The sequence below is a fragment of the Procambarus clarkii genome, chromosome 30 (assembly GCF_040958095.1).
Source record: "Procambarus clarkii isolate CNS0578487 chromosome 30, FALCON_Pclarkii_2.0, whole genome shotgun sequence".
Lineage (NCBI taxonomy): Eukaryota > Metazoa > Arthropoda > Malacostraca > Decapoda > Cambaridae > Procambarus > Procambarus clarkii.
This window is the reverse complement of record NC_091179.1, coordinates 20,773,593-20,789,648: the sequence shown is the minus strand read 5'-3', so window position 1 is coordinate 20,789,648 and position 16,056 is coordinate 20,773,593.

Here is a 16,056-nt window from a genome sequence, read left to right as displayed (position 1 = left end):
CTACAGTTCCTTCAAGACCTCTGTGTACCGCCACCAATGTCTCCTTTGCACGAGAAGGAGAGACAGGAAAAACCTGACAAGATTTCTACAACTACCACCTCAGCCTCTACATTCAACTTCCAAGCAGCCACCTTCCCGAAGCTTCAGGGAGGAGGAACTATCGCCACTGCACACCATCCTGGTATTGTCTCTACTAGCCAATGGGGACCTAGTTCCCAGTCACCCAGCCACTCAACGAGCCTGACACCGCCGCCTCCATCCCAACCCGCCCAACCAAAGACAAAGCTGATTGGACAGAGCACAGTAAAAGCTTTGATATCAACAGCCAGAATGACTGCTGGCAATAACCCCCGAGAATTTGTGAGGCTTTTGAAAATTCTTAACAAGGCGAATGGTCTCCCTACCTTCATTATTCCTGAAGAAGTCTTCAACGCTCCAGGTTCAACTCCAACAACTGTGGGACATTTGGGGCTTGACTCTATTTATTTAATTATTAAATTAATGAAAGTAATTACGAAGGACCACCCGCTTTTAAGAAAAGAGGGAAACTAATAAAAAGTGATCATTAGAGACTCCAGGAAGAATCAGTGTCTATGGTTAAATATTAGGAAGTATAATCACTTAACTAATTAATGGGCTGTATAGATAATTAACTTGAATCAAAGCCTCAAACACCTACATTGGGGGGTTATTGCTAGAACTTCATATACGTCTAGGAACTAGTGTGGTTCGTGCACCAGTTCATTGTGTAATAACTAATCTTATGACCAAATTAAAGAAATCTATAGAAGATTATCACCAGTAATTATAAAGATCATTAACATCAGAAATTAATCATTCTAATAAACACGTATTATCTCCAGTGTACATGATCAGCATCCAATTACATATTAGAATATAGAAGTAATGAATTTTAAAGTAAATAAATGAATACGAAAGGTCTTAGCTTTAAGACGATTTCAATGACATCATTTACGAATCATCCTCGGGATCTCCGGAATTCCTCGTAGAAACACTGGGAGATGAATAACATGGAGTAATGTAACAGCTCGTGGACTCTTCACATGGGAGCTGTAATTTAAGGGATATTACGTAGCATTGAACTAGGCTACTGAAATATCTATATTCAAGAAAATGGAAAAACAAATTAGTTATGGTACTAACATGGGTTTTGTTAAGGTCGCTCGATCTAACGACAAGCTGCCCCGACATATACAATCTCTAATGATGCATCAAAAGGGTATTATATACTTAGCTAAGGGGTACAGATTATGTTGAAGCTTGCCGAAACCGCGTCCCAAGCTCCAACTCTCGCTATGGCGTACACGTGGTTGATAGCTTGGCTTGAATGTCGACTCGTTATTAGTTGGCCGGTCACTGCAGATCACGTAGAACAATATTAACTAGTTCTATGTTGAGTACCAGGGTAATTCTTGCTGATAACTTCAACGTCACGTGTCCCAGACTCTGACACCAAGACCTTGCTGCTCAATTCCGCAACACGAGACTTCACGCTTCACTCAGGCGTCTCGTAAACACCAACAACAATGGCTTCTCCCCCTCACCCACTAGCGTCCCGCATTCGCCACAGAAATTATTTATCACGAATAATATTATTTCACGCAATTGTGGCTGAAATGCTTTAATAAAGACTGGGTTGTAATTCTAGGGAGTTAAATATTATTACTTTCTCGTCTTACAGTAGTAAACAAGAAATGGAGAAGATTTTAGTTTTCTCCATGGCATTCACGCGTGACGGTAAAATTATTACTTGATAACAATTGTAACTAAAAACTCTCGATTTGGAATTATTTGGGAGTTATGTTATCCGTAAATAATTATCACATGGAATACTGATGATTTTAGAGAATCACATTCAATTCACTAACACACTGGATATAAATGTGTTTAACTAGGTAGAATCTGACGCAATACTGGCGCTTGGTTTCGTAAAAATTCCAGTATTCTTATACAGATATAATAATTAGTTCATGTGAACACTACTGTTAGTAAATTTTAGTAACTACAGTAATTAGTATATTTTAATACTAGTTTATAATAATACAATAGTATTGTATTAGTGTTGGAAATTTCCAACATAACTCCGGGGGGAGATTTATCGGGTCGCAGTGTAATGTTGAGTACTGACATACCCATCCCGAAGTTAGTATTAATATTAATATGTTAGTATGTTAGTACACACATAACGGATGTCCCGTAATTGTGAAGGACATATAAGAAACTTAAGTCTTGCAAATTTCATGTCGAATGGAACATGTTATTATGAATTATCTAAAGTTAATAACTAAGAAAGCTTACCATAAACTCTGTGACTAGTGTCGCTATGACATGTAAAGTTTATGTTACTAAGTCTTAAAGTCTAGTAAACTCTCAGATACTCTAGACTAAATAATGTTATTAATAGCCTATACAACAATTAAGAATTAAATCACACAATTTAAATAACTGAGAATCTACTGTGATGAGAATGTTCTGGGTCATGGTGACTTGTAACGATTTGTTACTTCACATCACACCACAGTATTATCATGATTACTTAAATTGGATGGGAAGGTATTTGCTCCTGGTCAGATCTATAATAGGCTTGTAGTTTCCATTTGCATTGTTGAGCAGCAGCTCTAGTGGGGCGGTTGCTCGGTGGATCAGAATTGCTGTCCTCGGAAACTGTTGGTGAAGCTGGTTCTGGTAAACACTCTCGTTCTGCTAATTCGAGAGGTACCAACTTCTCTAAGGTTTTCAGGGTAGTGTTGCCTCGGCACAAAACTTTCACTACTCTCAAGACGCCTTGGTGATCTGGGTGGATAGCAACAATTTTGCCTATGGGCCACTCTGACCTCGGTCCATCACTGTCAACCAATACTAGGTCTCCTGGTTTAAGTTGTACTTTATTATAGGGACTCGAAGCTCCGTAGTGGTACTCTCGTAGAGCTGTGAGGTACTCTCGAGTCCACACCTCATTCCACCTTCAATTACTCTTGAGAGATGTTGGTAACTTTCTACTAAGTCACTCCTGGTTACATGTGAAGGGTCAACGGGATCCTCTTCTGCCAAAGGTATGAGAGGACTCAGCAGGCCTCCATGTATCAAGTGTGAGGGACTCAGAGGTTCTCTCTGTGAGAAATCATCTGACAGGTATGTTAATGGGCGGTTATTGACTCGCGCCTCGATTTCCACGACAAGTGTTTGGAGTTCGGAGTAACTAATTTTCTGTCGATGTAAGGTCTTCCTTAAACACTTCTTGACAGTTTCTATCAAACGTTCGTAGAACCCTCCTTGCCAAGGGGCTCTTGGAGCAATAAATTTCCAGTGGCATTGTCGTCTCTGCAGGACTGACTGCACTTCTGGATGATTCCATAACTCTCGTAGACAGGCTTCTCCTACCACAAAATTTGAACCATTGTCCGATATCATTAGTTTGGGACAGGATCTGCGAGCTGCAAATCTACGAAAAGCTTGGATGAAGGCTTCAGCACTCATATCTGAAGTCACTTCTAGATGTACGCCTCGTGTGGTAGCACACGTGAAGAGGCAAATGTAAACTTTCACTGGTATCTTATCTGGATTGCCAGTGAGAAGCAAGGCTCCTGTGTAATCGACACCAGTGGTCTCAAAGGGACGAAGATGAACCACTCTTTCTTCAGGGAGTGGTGGAGGTCCTGGGTAAGGACACACTCGAGCATCGTATCTTTAGCAGATTACACAGAATTTAATAATTGATTTGACTGTTTGACGACCTTGAGGAAGCCAGTATTTCTGTCTAAGGTCGGTGAGAGTGTCTGACACTCCACCATGTAAAGTACCATATTGATGGTGATGTAAAACTAGAAGTTTGGTAATGATGTGGTGACGTGGTAGAAGGATCGGATTCTTTGTATCCAGATCAATTTTTGCATGAAGCAAACGTCCTCCACACCTTAATATATTATGAGTGTTGCCATCATACCAGATACCTAGAGACTTAGTTAATTTATATGGAAGATTTTCATATTCGCTTCCATATGTTTCTTGCTGTGCACGTTTGATCCAGTAGAGGATAGGATTGGGAAACTTATGCCTGATTCCTATCTTAGCAAGAAAGTCAAACACATGTGCTGTCACTCTTAATAACTTACTTAAGTTAAAATAATTGTGAGGATCAATAGCTAAGATTCGATGAGATTCTGGTTCATTCATGGGAGTAGTGATATTGGTCACTATGACTTGTGGCTTTTGTTTGGGCCACTGACCACCAACAAGCCATGAAGGTCCATTAAACCACATCGAAGACTTAATAAGTTGTTTTAGTGTTAATCCTCGAGATAAATAATCTGCAGGAGTGTCCTTAGTAGGAACATGTCTAAATTTATATCCAGCAGATAATTCACGAATTTCCCTAACACGATTACTGACGTAGGGAGTTTTATTATTGTTGTTTCATACCCATTGTAAGACTGCCTCATTGTCTGACCACACGACAATCTCACCAAAGTGGATATTATTGAGTGTCTTGGCCAGGCAATGAGCCAATCTGACCCCCACCAGCAATGCACTTAACTCCATTTGAGGTAAAGATCTCTTCTTAATGGGAGCAACTCTTGCTTTAGATGTGAGCAAAATTGATTGTGCACTATTAACTAAGTAGGCTACAGCGCCATATGCTTTGCCAGAGGCATCGAAAAAAACGTGCAAATTTGTGGGCAAGTTTGGTCCTGAAGCATTACGAGGAAATTTCAAAACACCTAACTGATTGAAATCCGTTGTGAGTATCTGCCATTTAGCTTGTAACTCACTTGGTAACGGATCATCCCATCCCATATGTTTCTGCCAGCATTCCTGCATTAGGAGTTTGCCCCTTATTAATATAGAACTAAGTAAGCCTAAAGGGTCAAAAGGTTGACTGACATACGAGAGTAATTTTCTCGTGATAAGGGATCAATTATTGGTTTGTACTGACTTGACATTCATCTCTTCAGTACTTGTGTTCCATTCCACACCCAGAACCTTTAATTGATTAGGTACCTGATAACCTGGAAATTCTTTCTCGATTATCTGGTTTAATGATTTATTATTTGAGGCCCATGATTGTAGTGGCATATTGGCTCCTAATAACTCACGGTTAGCCTCATGGTAGATTTCTACCAAATTGGATTGATCATCTGTAGTTCCCTGGAAATTATCGACACACAAGTTGTCACTAATTTCTGCCTTATAAGGGCTATTTGACTTCCTCAAATGTGTATCTAATGTTGCTTGCAATAGAAACGGGAAGACGTCGCTCCGAATAATACTGAGGCAAAACGATATGTTATGATATCACTGTTAGGATCCAGTGGGTCCTTAATCCAGAGAAACTTGGTGTAATTACGATCCTCTTCTTGTAAACCTACTCTAATTAAAGCTTTACTGATATCAGCAGTATAAGCAAAAATACCAGTATGGAATCGTAATAGCACATCATGTAGCCTTTGGGTTAGGCTAGGTCCCGTTTGGAGACATTCATTCAAAGACACACTGTTGGGCTTCACTTTAGCACTACAGTTGAAGACAATACGTATTGGTGTTGTCAATGAATCTTTCACCACAGCGTGATGAGGTAAATAGTGACCTATTTTCCGGTCATCATTATCAACAACCTCGATAAATTTACTGTTGAGCTGTTGTTGGATTAGTTGATGATACATGTTCAGTTTGTCTGGCTGCTTCTTCAGTCGTGTTAATTGAGACTGTAATTGTGAGGCTGCCATAAAATAATTAACTGGAAGTTGTGGATGATTCAACTTCCATGGTAGTCTCACCCAGTATTGCTTATCTTTATAGACAACTGTATCCAGATATTGCTGGTAAGTCCACATACCATCAGAGCTTGGTTGTTCAGGGATAATACCTAAAGTGTCTAAATCCCACAGACGATGTACAGGTAGATCAGACTCAATATCTTCAGATATTTCTCTGAAATGTAGGGGTGACTGTTCCAAGCCTAGTCACGCCACTATTATATTGTTAGATTGTTGGTTGGTTGACGCTGGATTTTGTTGGAAAAGCACCGGTCCAGTAAGCAATTTGCCTCCAGCAGATGTCAACAAATTCATTCCGTGTTGTCTGGTGCATCCCGTTATAAATTTATAATAATGGTCAGCGCCTATAAGTATTCCAACATCAGTGAGGCAGTCAGAATTTATTTTGTAATCGGCTAGCCTCATGCGGTTTCGTTTAAGATATTTCGCAGTGCGAGCTAATCCTGTGACCTGCAGGTCTGTAGGAAGTTTGTCTACTACTACCGCTTGTATTTGACTAGTGGAAGATCCAAGTCTCACTAATACCTTAACTCCTTGGTATTCACGAGGTCCACTATTAGTCAAGAAACCAGAAATATTCAATCTCACACTTTTGGCAGGTTTTAATTTTAACTGCTCGACTAATTGTTGTGTAATGAAGGTTTTCTGTGATCCTTGATCAAAAAGACCTCTAGTGTTAACTCTAGATTTCCTGTTTATTAGTCTAAGTTGAGCTGTAGGCAGAGTAGTATTATTGCCTTAGTCAGTAGCAAGTACATTTATTTCTTGATGTACTTTGCAATATTGTACTGTGGTAGAATTCGTGGAATTCTCCCCAGTTGTCATGGATTGGGTAGAAGTTTTTCTACATAAGGCATAGTGATGTTCACCTTGGTTGCATCTACTGCATGAACGTAGTTGCACTACACATTTTTTGGGATCATGAGAGCCCATGCACTTGGTGCACCTGTATATTTCTTGTAACCGTTTAATCCTGGTATTAAAGTTAGGATAAACAGGGTATTGGTAGGTGGCATGTCCTTGACTACAAAACAGACACCTTCTCTCTCTGTTTGACTTGGTCTCTTTAGCAGACAAGTCATTGGTTACATCAGAAGGAGATACTGAATAAGTACCTACATTACCACTCCTCTTTCCAGTGGATGGAGCAGTCCTAGGTTTATATTTATTAGACTTATTTAAAGTCGGTTTAGTTTTGACTGAAGTGTCAATATTAGGTGGTTTAGACTCAGGTTTAATCTTATCATGGGTCTTCAACCTGTTAACCGTTATTCTCAGTCCCTCGAATATTTGGTCAAGAGTGAGAAACTCGGTTTTATAGTGTGAGCAAATTTCTGCTAAGATATTTCGAGGTAATTTCCTCTGCAAAAGTAACTTGATTGACCATTCTGAGGCTGGTATATCAACTTTAGTACCTAAGGCCTTCACTAGAGACTCTACTTCTAGCCTGAAGCTTTGAAGTGAGTCTGGTCTGTTACTTGGTGCATTCAGATCTAGCAACTGGTAATAAAGGTTAGCTATACTCAACTCCTTGTTGCAATAGTTCAACTTTAGCAGTTTTATAGCTTCCTCATAATTACTCTCAGTGAGAGCTAGGTTATTTATGACCTTTTTAGCCTCTCCTTTGAGAAGACTAAGCAGGTATGAGAATTTAGAAATCTTGTCATGAGACGATTTCTTATGTATATGAACTTCAAATGAAGTCCAAAAGTTGTCCCAATTTTCTGTATCCAGCCCTGTAAATGTAGGTAAGTCTAAAGTAGGTAAACGAACCTCAGGTAATTGGTTACTGGATTGAGACATAGCATTATTTGTATTAGATTTAGATTGTGTTACTAGATTGGATAGCATGTAAAGTCTATCTTGAGTCTCATCTTCATACTGGGAAATATCTACTATAATTCGATCCAATTCATCAGGATCAGTTTCTATGGTATTCAGTAGATCAAGATAAGACTGACTTGTAGATTTAACTTGATCAAATTTCAGATCAGCCACTCTCACTGATGTTTCTAATTGATAAGAATCAATGGGAGTTGCTTTAGACAAGCCCTCAGACTTGTTAATTAGTCTGGTTAAATGACCTTTGAGGCCAATATAGGTTCTCCTTAATTGTTCAGGAGTAGCCATGATGGGTTTAAGTCCAAACTTCATGGGATCTGAATAAGTATTACTAATGAAGCTTGGGTACTTGTTCATTGGTTGACAAGTAATATTAAGTATAGCCTAATTTAATGTGGCTAAATTATACTCTACCTCACTCGAGGTTAAATGTTCCTACCTAACAACAAGTAGCTAGTAATTTTGAGCACTGCTTGAACTTCACCATTAACTCTCGTCCGGTTAGCTCTTCTATATCACCATTAGATGTAATGGTGATCATCCAGCAATACTCAAAATAGATACACACAAATAATGAGTACAAGATGAAATAATATGGATATACTCTAATCAGAGTTATCTCAAAGTTTAATCCCACCCTTGATAGGGTCAGCACAAAGGGTATAATACATGAACTACTAACTAGCTCAAGTCTAGTTGTGATAATTTCTACCTAAGAAACTACAAATTTATTAAGTCTGTGTTTGTGCCAAATTCAGTACAATCACAGCCTAAATTTCTACCTAATAAGATTGGTAAAGATTATTGTGGTGCAGTAATGTGAATATAATTGTGCTGTATTTTTGTTTTGTTTTTGGATTTTATAGTTTATAAGTGTGCACTTGCACACACAAGTGAAAACAGTTATTTACAGTTAAATTTGGCTTGCTAGCCACAGCCGTTTGTGATAATTGATTGTGTTGATCAATTTGTCAACTACATGTGACCTAGACTCGCCTGACAGGTGTACACATCTCTTGCCAGGTTTTGTCTATATGGTCTGGCTGTAAATTGGATATAAGTGGCATCCAATCTCACTCGTTTTTTCAGCCTAAAGTTTATGTATTTGGCAGCTCTCTGGTAATATTCTGGTGTTACTCCCCAACGATTATCATGACTCAGTTGGCGAGGTTCCACTAATGTGGATACTACCGAACTGCTGATGAGCTTAAATGAAGAAATTATGGTTTTAAGGTGATTGATCACCTCGGCTGGATGACGAGTAGGACGGATGTCATTACCACCTAAATAAATAATGGTTAGATGGTGAGGCCACTCTAACGCAGGTGTTAGTGTGGAATTGTTATGAAAGTTAAGAGCTGTTGCTCCTGGTGACCTAAAGATTCTTACTTCAGTATGAGGTATAGGTCTAAGTGTTGTGGGTAATTGACTGTGTCCCACGAGTGCTACCTTATACATGAGGTGTAAGTAGCAATGACTTGGTGTGACTTAGGCTAACCTATGTGTTACGCTGTCGGTAGACACAATTAATTAAAATGGTTAGTCTAGACTACTTCACACGGTGATTAGTTATTACTAATTAGTAGGTATATTTATATTTTATGTTTATCCGGTTCGATAAGGACCATAATGTGGGACATTTGGGGCTTGACTCTATTTATTTAATTATTAAATTAATGAAAGTAATTACGAAGGACCACCCGCTTTTAAGAAAAGAGGGAAACTAATAAAAAGTGATCATTAGAGACTCCAGGAAGAATCAGTGTCTATGGTTAAATATTAGGAAGTATAATCACTTAACTAATTAATGGGCTGTATAGATAATTAACTTGAATCAAAGCCTCAAACACCTACATTAGGGGGTTATTGCTAGAACTTCATATACGTCTAGGAACTAGTGTGGTTCGTGCACCAGTTCATTGTGTAATAACTAATCTTATGACCAAATTAAAGAAATCTATAGAAGATTATCACCAGTAATTATAAAGATCATTAACATCAGAAATTAATCATTCTAATAAACACATATTATCTCCAGTGTACATGATCAGCATCCAATTAAATATTAGAATATAGAAGTAATGAATTTTAAAGTAAATAAATGAATACGAAAGGTCTTAGCTTTAAGACGATTTCAATGACATCATTTACGACTCATCCTCGGGATCTCCGGAATTCCTCGTAGAAACACTGGGAGATGAATAACACGGAGTAAGGTAAGAGCTCGTGGACTCTTCACATGCGAGCTGTAATTTAAGGGATATTACGTAGCATTGAACTAGGCTACTGAAATATCTATATTCAAGAAAATGGAAAAACAAATTAGTTATGGTACTAACATGGGTTTTGTTAAGGTCGCTCGATCTAACGACAAGCTGCCCCGACATATACAATCTCTAATGATGCATCAAAAGGGAATTATATACTTAGCTAAGGGGTACTGATTATGTTGAAGCTTGCCGAAACCGCATCCCAAGCTCCAACTCTCGCTATGGTGTACACGTGGTTGATAGCTTGGCTTGAATGTCGACTCGTTATTAGTTGGCCGGTCACTGCAGATCACGTAGAACAATATTAACTAGTTCTATGTTGAGTACCAGGGTAATTCTTGCTGATAACTTCAACGTCACGTGTCCCAGACTCTGACACCAGGACCTTGTTGCTTAATTCCGCAACACGAGACTTCACGCCGCACTCAGGCGTCTCGTAAACACCAACAACAATGGCTTCTCCCCCTCACCCACTAGCGTCCCGCATTCGCCACAGAAATTATTTATCACGAATAATATTATTTCACGCAATTGTGGCTGAAATGCTTTAATAAAGACTGGGTTGTAATTCTAGGGAGTTAAATATTATTACTTTCTCGTCTTACAGTAGTAAACAAGAAATGGAGAAGATTTTAGTTTTCTCCATGGCATTCACGCGTGACGGTAAAATTATTACTTGATAACAATTGTAACTAAAAACTCTCGATTTGGAATTATTTGGGAGTTATGTTATCCGTAAATAATTATCACACGGAATACTGATGATTTTAGAGAATCACATTCAATTCTCTAACACACTGGATATAAATGTGTTTAACTAGGTAGAATCTGACGCAATACTGGCGCTTGGTTTCGTAAACATTCCAGTATTCTTATACAGATATAATAATTAGTTCATGTGAACACTACTGTTAGTAAATTATAGTAACTACAGTAATTAGTATATTTTAATACTAGTTTATAATAATACAATAGTATTGTATTAGTGTTGGAAATTTCCAACAACAACTGACCCTGTAGAGGATGCCGATTCTTCATCCGACGACGACGATTCCGCCACTGCAATGCAGACTTCAGATATTTTTCTGTTACCCTTAGCTCACAAGACTCTGCCTCCTGTGACCCCCACTTCTGCAACAGTTCCAGTTACTAACCATGACATCACTGTGAACGCGGCCACGCTTTCAGACATACTGTCGGCTCCTGCTCCACACGCTTCTCCAGCTGCTTCTGTCCCTTCACCCGTCTCAGTGACGAATTCCGCTGCAATCGACCCTTGGTGTGACCCTATAGAGGGTACCTACTATGCAGCCCCTTCTGCTGCAGTACCTACCACTGCTACTCAACCTCCAAGAACTCAACCTTCAAGACATCAACCTTCAAGAACTCTACCCCAGCGTGTCAACACCCCTGCTCTTCACTCATCTGATGAATCGGATGAAGACGTATCTGTTGGAACACCATCACCCCCATGGAAAGATCACCTCCAAGCATCAACACGAAACGTGACCACCAAGACCGACAAGCCCAAAAAGAAGACCAACGATCAAAGTTTGGTGAAATCAACAAGGAAGAAGACTACTAACGAACTGACTTAACATCAACATCTGACATCAAACCTCCACTGCCAGCTGCTTGCGTTCCCAGCCCCTGTGTGTACTGCAAATGACACCCTACTCAATTCAACTTCCATCTGATCAAGTTCTAATCCGCGGTGGCTGGGCCACAGATGTTTCATCTCCCCTCTTCACCTCATCCCTGGATCCTTGCTCAAGATTTCTGCAGCCTCGCCCCGTTCTTCCATCCCCTACTTGCCAGCTCTATGAACGTTTTCAAGTTTCACCATCCAGTCTCCTGTCTGAGTCTCGTAAGGATGGAAGCTAAAGTGAAGCACAACAGCGGTTCAATTACTCGAGGTTGTGGCGCTGCAAACAAGTCGCGTGTTCACAAGGAACAGAAGATGAGGTTCAACTTCTCCCACTCCAAACTCGACGCTTTAAGAGATGTCGACATTTGTCAAGAGAAGAATCTGAATTGTAAAGATAACGAACGTTGCATTCTGAAGTACGAGAAGCTTGAACGGATTGGAAGGAGTGCACTAGATCGTCTCATGAACTTTAAAACACCGTCTTCTTCATTTAATATGCTACCCGTTCAAAGCCTGTATGTTCCTTCTTCAGTGAACAATATGTTGTTTCAGCAAGAACTGTATAACCGACCTCTTATCTCATCTGTGAATGAGGGCGATGTCGAGATGTGTTACGAGAGCTTGGAACGGAAGGGACGGAAAGCTGTTGATTGCCTCATGAACTTTACAAATGTAAACAATTTGCAAAAGAGGCACACTTCCCCGCTGGCCTCCGTGCTCCTATATCCTTCAAATAATATGTTGCCACAGCAAAGCCAGCATGTTCAGTTAAATTCAGGGAATGATGACCTACAGTTCCTGCAAGACCTCTATATACCACCTCCAATGTCTCCTTTGCACGAGGAGTTCAGACAGAAAAACCCTGCCAATATTTCACCATCCCATCATGCTTGTCCAACTTCAAGTGATTACCTGCAGTTCCTGCAAGACATTTCTGCACCGCCTCCAATGTCTCCTTTGCACGAGGAGGAGAGACAGGAAAAACCTGCCAAGATTTCACCATCCCAACATGCTTGTCCTACTTCACGTGATGACCTACAGTTCCTTCAAGACATTTATGTACCTTTATTTTCTTTGCACGAGGAGGACAGACAAGAAAAACCTGCCAAGATTTCGCCATCCCATCGAGGTTGGATACTTTCAGGTGATGACCTACAGTTCCTGCAAGACATTTATGTACCGCCACCATTGTCTCCTTTGCACGAGAAGGAGAGACAGGAAAAACCTGCCATCCCATCGTGGTTGGACACCTTCAGGTGATGGCCTACAGTTCCTTCAAGACATTTATGTACCTTTATTTTCTTTGCACGAGGAGGACAGACAAGAAAAACCTGCCAAGATTTCACCATCCCATCGAGGTTGGATACTTTCAGGTGATGACCTACAGTTCCTGCAAGACATTTATGTATCGCCACCAATGTCTCCTTTGCACAAGGAGGACAGACAAGGAAAAACCTGCCAAGATTTCACCATCCCATCGTGCTTGTCCAACTTCACGTGATTACCTACAGTTCCTGCAAGACATTTATGTACCGCCTCCAATATCTCCTTTGCACGATGGCGACAGACAGGAAAATCCGGCCAAGGTTTCTGCATCTCATCGAGCTTGGCTACCTTCAAGTAATGACCTACAGTTCCTTCAAGACCTCTGTGTACCGCCACCAATGTCTCCTTTGCACGAGGAGAACAGACAGGAAAAACCTGTCTAGATTTCACCATCCCATCGTGCTTGTCCAATTTCACGAGATGACTTACAGTTCCTGCAAGACATTTATGTACTGCCTCCAATGTCTCCTTTGCACGAGGAGGACAGACAGGAAAACCCTGTCAAGATTTCACCATCCCAGCGTGCTTGTCCAATTTCACGTGATAACCTACAGTTCAAGCAAGACATTTATGTACCGCCTCCAATGTCTCCTTTGCACGAGGACAGACAGGAAAAACCTGCCAACGTTTCTGCATCTCATCGTGCTTGTCTAACTTCAAGAGATGACATACAGTTCCTGCAAGACATTTATGTACCACCTCCAAAGTCTCCTTTGCACGAGGAGAACAGACAGGAAAAATCTGCCAAGATTTCACCATCCCAACGTGCTTGTCCGACTTCACGTGACTACCTACAGTTCCTGCAAGACATTTATGTACCGCCTCCAATGTCTCCTTTGCACGAGTTCAGACAGGAAAAACGTGCCAAGATTTCACCATCCCATCGTGCTTGTCCAACTTCACGTGATTACCTACAGTTCCTGCAAGACATTTCTGTACTGCCTCCTCCAATGTCTCCTTTGCACGAGGAGGAGAGACAGGAAAAACCTGCCAACGTTTCTGCATCTCATCGGGCGTGGCCACCTTCAAGTGTTGACCTACAGTTCCTGCAAGACATTTATGTACAGCCTCCAATGTTTCCTTTGCACGAGAAGGAGAGACAGGAAAACCCTGTCAAGATTTCACCATCCCAGCGTGCTTGTCCAATTTCACGAGATGACTTACAGTTCCTGCAAGACATTTATGTACTGCCTCCAATGTCTCCTTTGCACGAGGAGGACAGACAGGAAAACCCTGTCAAGATTTCACCATCCCAGCGTGCTTTTCCAATTTCACGTGATAACCTACAGTTCAAGCAAGACATTTATGTACCGCCCCCAATGTCTGCTTTGCACGAGGAGGACAGACAGGACAAACCTGCCTAGATTTCACCATCCCATCGTGCTTGTCCAACTTCAAGAGATGACCAACAGTTCCTGCAAGACATTTATGTCCGCCTCCAATGTCTCCTTTGCCCGAAGAGGACAGATAGGAAAATCCTGCCAAGGTTTCTGAATCACATAGAGGATGGCCACCTTCAGGTGGCTAATTACGGTAAAGTAAAAGTTGTTCAATTTGTTTATAAATTTAATTATGAAATGGTTATAGAAAGGGCTGCAACTGGTCCAAGTTTCATCATCACACCTTAAACAGAAAAGGAGATAACAAATACACAACGTATTATGCAACGAATTTTCAACATTTGCAAACAATGTCAGGGAACACATGTGTCAACTAAAATCATTTCTATAACACTCAGATATTAAAATTAGCATATAATAAAGGATTGATGATAGCAGTTTTATAAAAAAAAGGGTTTAGTGCAATAATATAATTATTCAAAGTTACCCTTCCAAAAATATGCAATATATGATGTTTATAAATTTTTTTAAAATCAACAAATGGACTTTTGACTAAAATGTTTTCATCGGTTTGTAGAAGCACAAACTCTACATATAATGTGTAATTTGCATGTAAATTGATTAATAAATGAAAGCTATGACGTACCTTGAAGTTGTAAATTACTTACCTGAGTAAAATAAGATCAAAGTTTGGCCACCTGTAGCTGAGCTTGACGTCTATCGATTTCGTTCATAATTGGCACCCTTGCAGATACGCATCCGTTGAGCAAGGTGTGCAAGTTCCATGCAAATCCCCAGATAACAAACGAAATACAAATTTGAAAAAAATTGTAAAAAAAAAAAATTATTATATATATATAAATATATATATATATATATATATATATATATATATATATATATATATATATATATATATATATATATATATATATATATATATATATATCCTGCACATACATATTACAATTATTACCAAATATCAAATTATAACACTAAAACATACTAACCTATTGAAATTGGTCCGAATTGTGGGTCCTCAAGGTGGCACTGCATTTGGCACTAGTAGGCACTTGCATGATTGCTGGATCACCTTCCTCTGGAGCCTGTCTCGGCTTGTTGTAGGGAGGGAGGTCTAGGAAGGTGTGTGAGGAGGGTCTAGGAGGGTTGAGGAAGGTGTGTGAGGAAGGTTGAGGTGGTGTGTGAGGAAGGTTGAGGTGGTGTGTGAGGAAGGTTGAGGTGGTGTGTGAGGAAGGTTGAGGTGGTGTGTGAGGAAGGTTGAGGTGGTGTGTGAGGAAGGTTGAGGTTGTGTGTGAGGAAGGTTGAGGAGGGTGTGAGGAAGGTAGAGGTGGTGTGTGAGGAAGGTTGAGGTGGTGTGTGAGGAAGGTTGAGGAGGTGTGTGAGGAAGGTTGAGGAGGGTGTGAGGAAGGTAGAGGTGGTGTGTGAGAAAGGTTGAGGAGGTGTGTGAGGAAGGTTGAGGAGGGTGTGAGGAAGGTAGAGGTGGTGTGTGAGGAAGGTTGAGGTGGTGTGTGAGGAAGGTTGAGGAGGTGTCGGTGCGCCACCATCTCTCACTGGATATTACTCTTATTCGCGCTCAAGCGGCTTTCTTTTATTTTTTTTTTTTTTTTGAGATATATACAAGAGTTGTTACATTCTTGTACAGCCACTAGTACGCGTAGCGTTTCGGGCAGGTCCTTAATCCTATGGTCCCTGGAATACGATCCCCTGCCGCGAAGAATCGTTTTTTCATCCAAGTACACATTTTACTGTTGCGTTAAACAGAGGCTACAGTTAAGGAATTGCGCCCAGTAAATCCTCCCCGGCCAGGATACGAA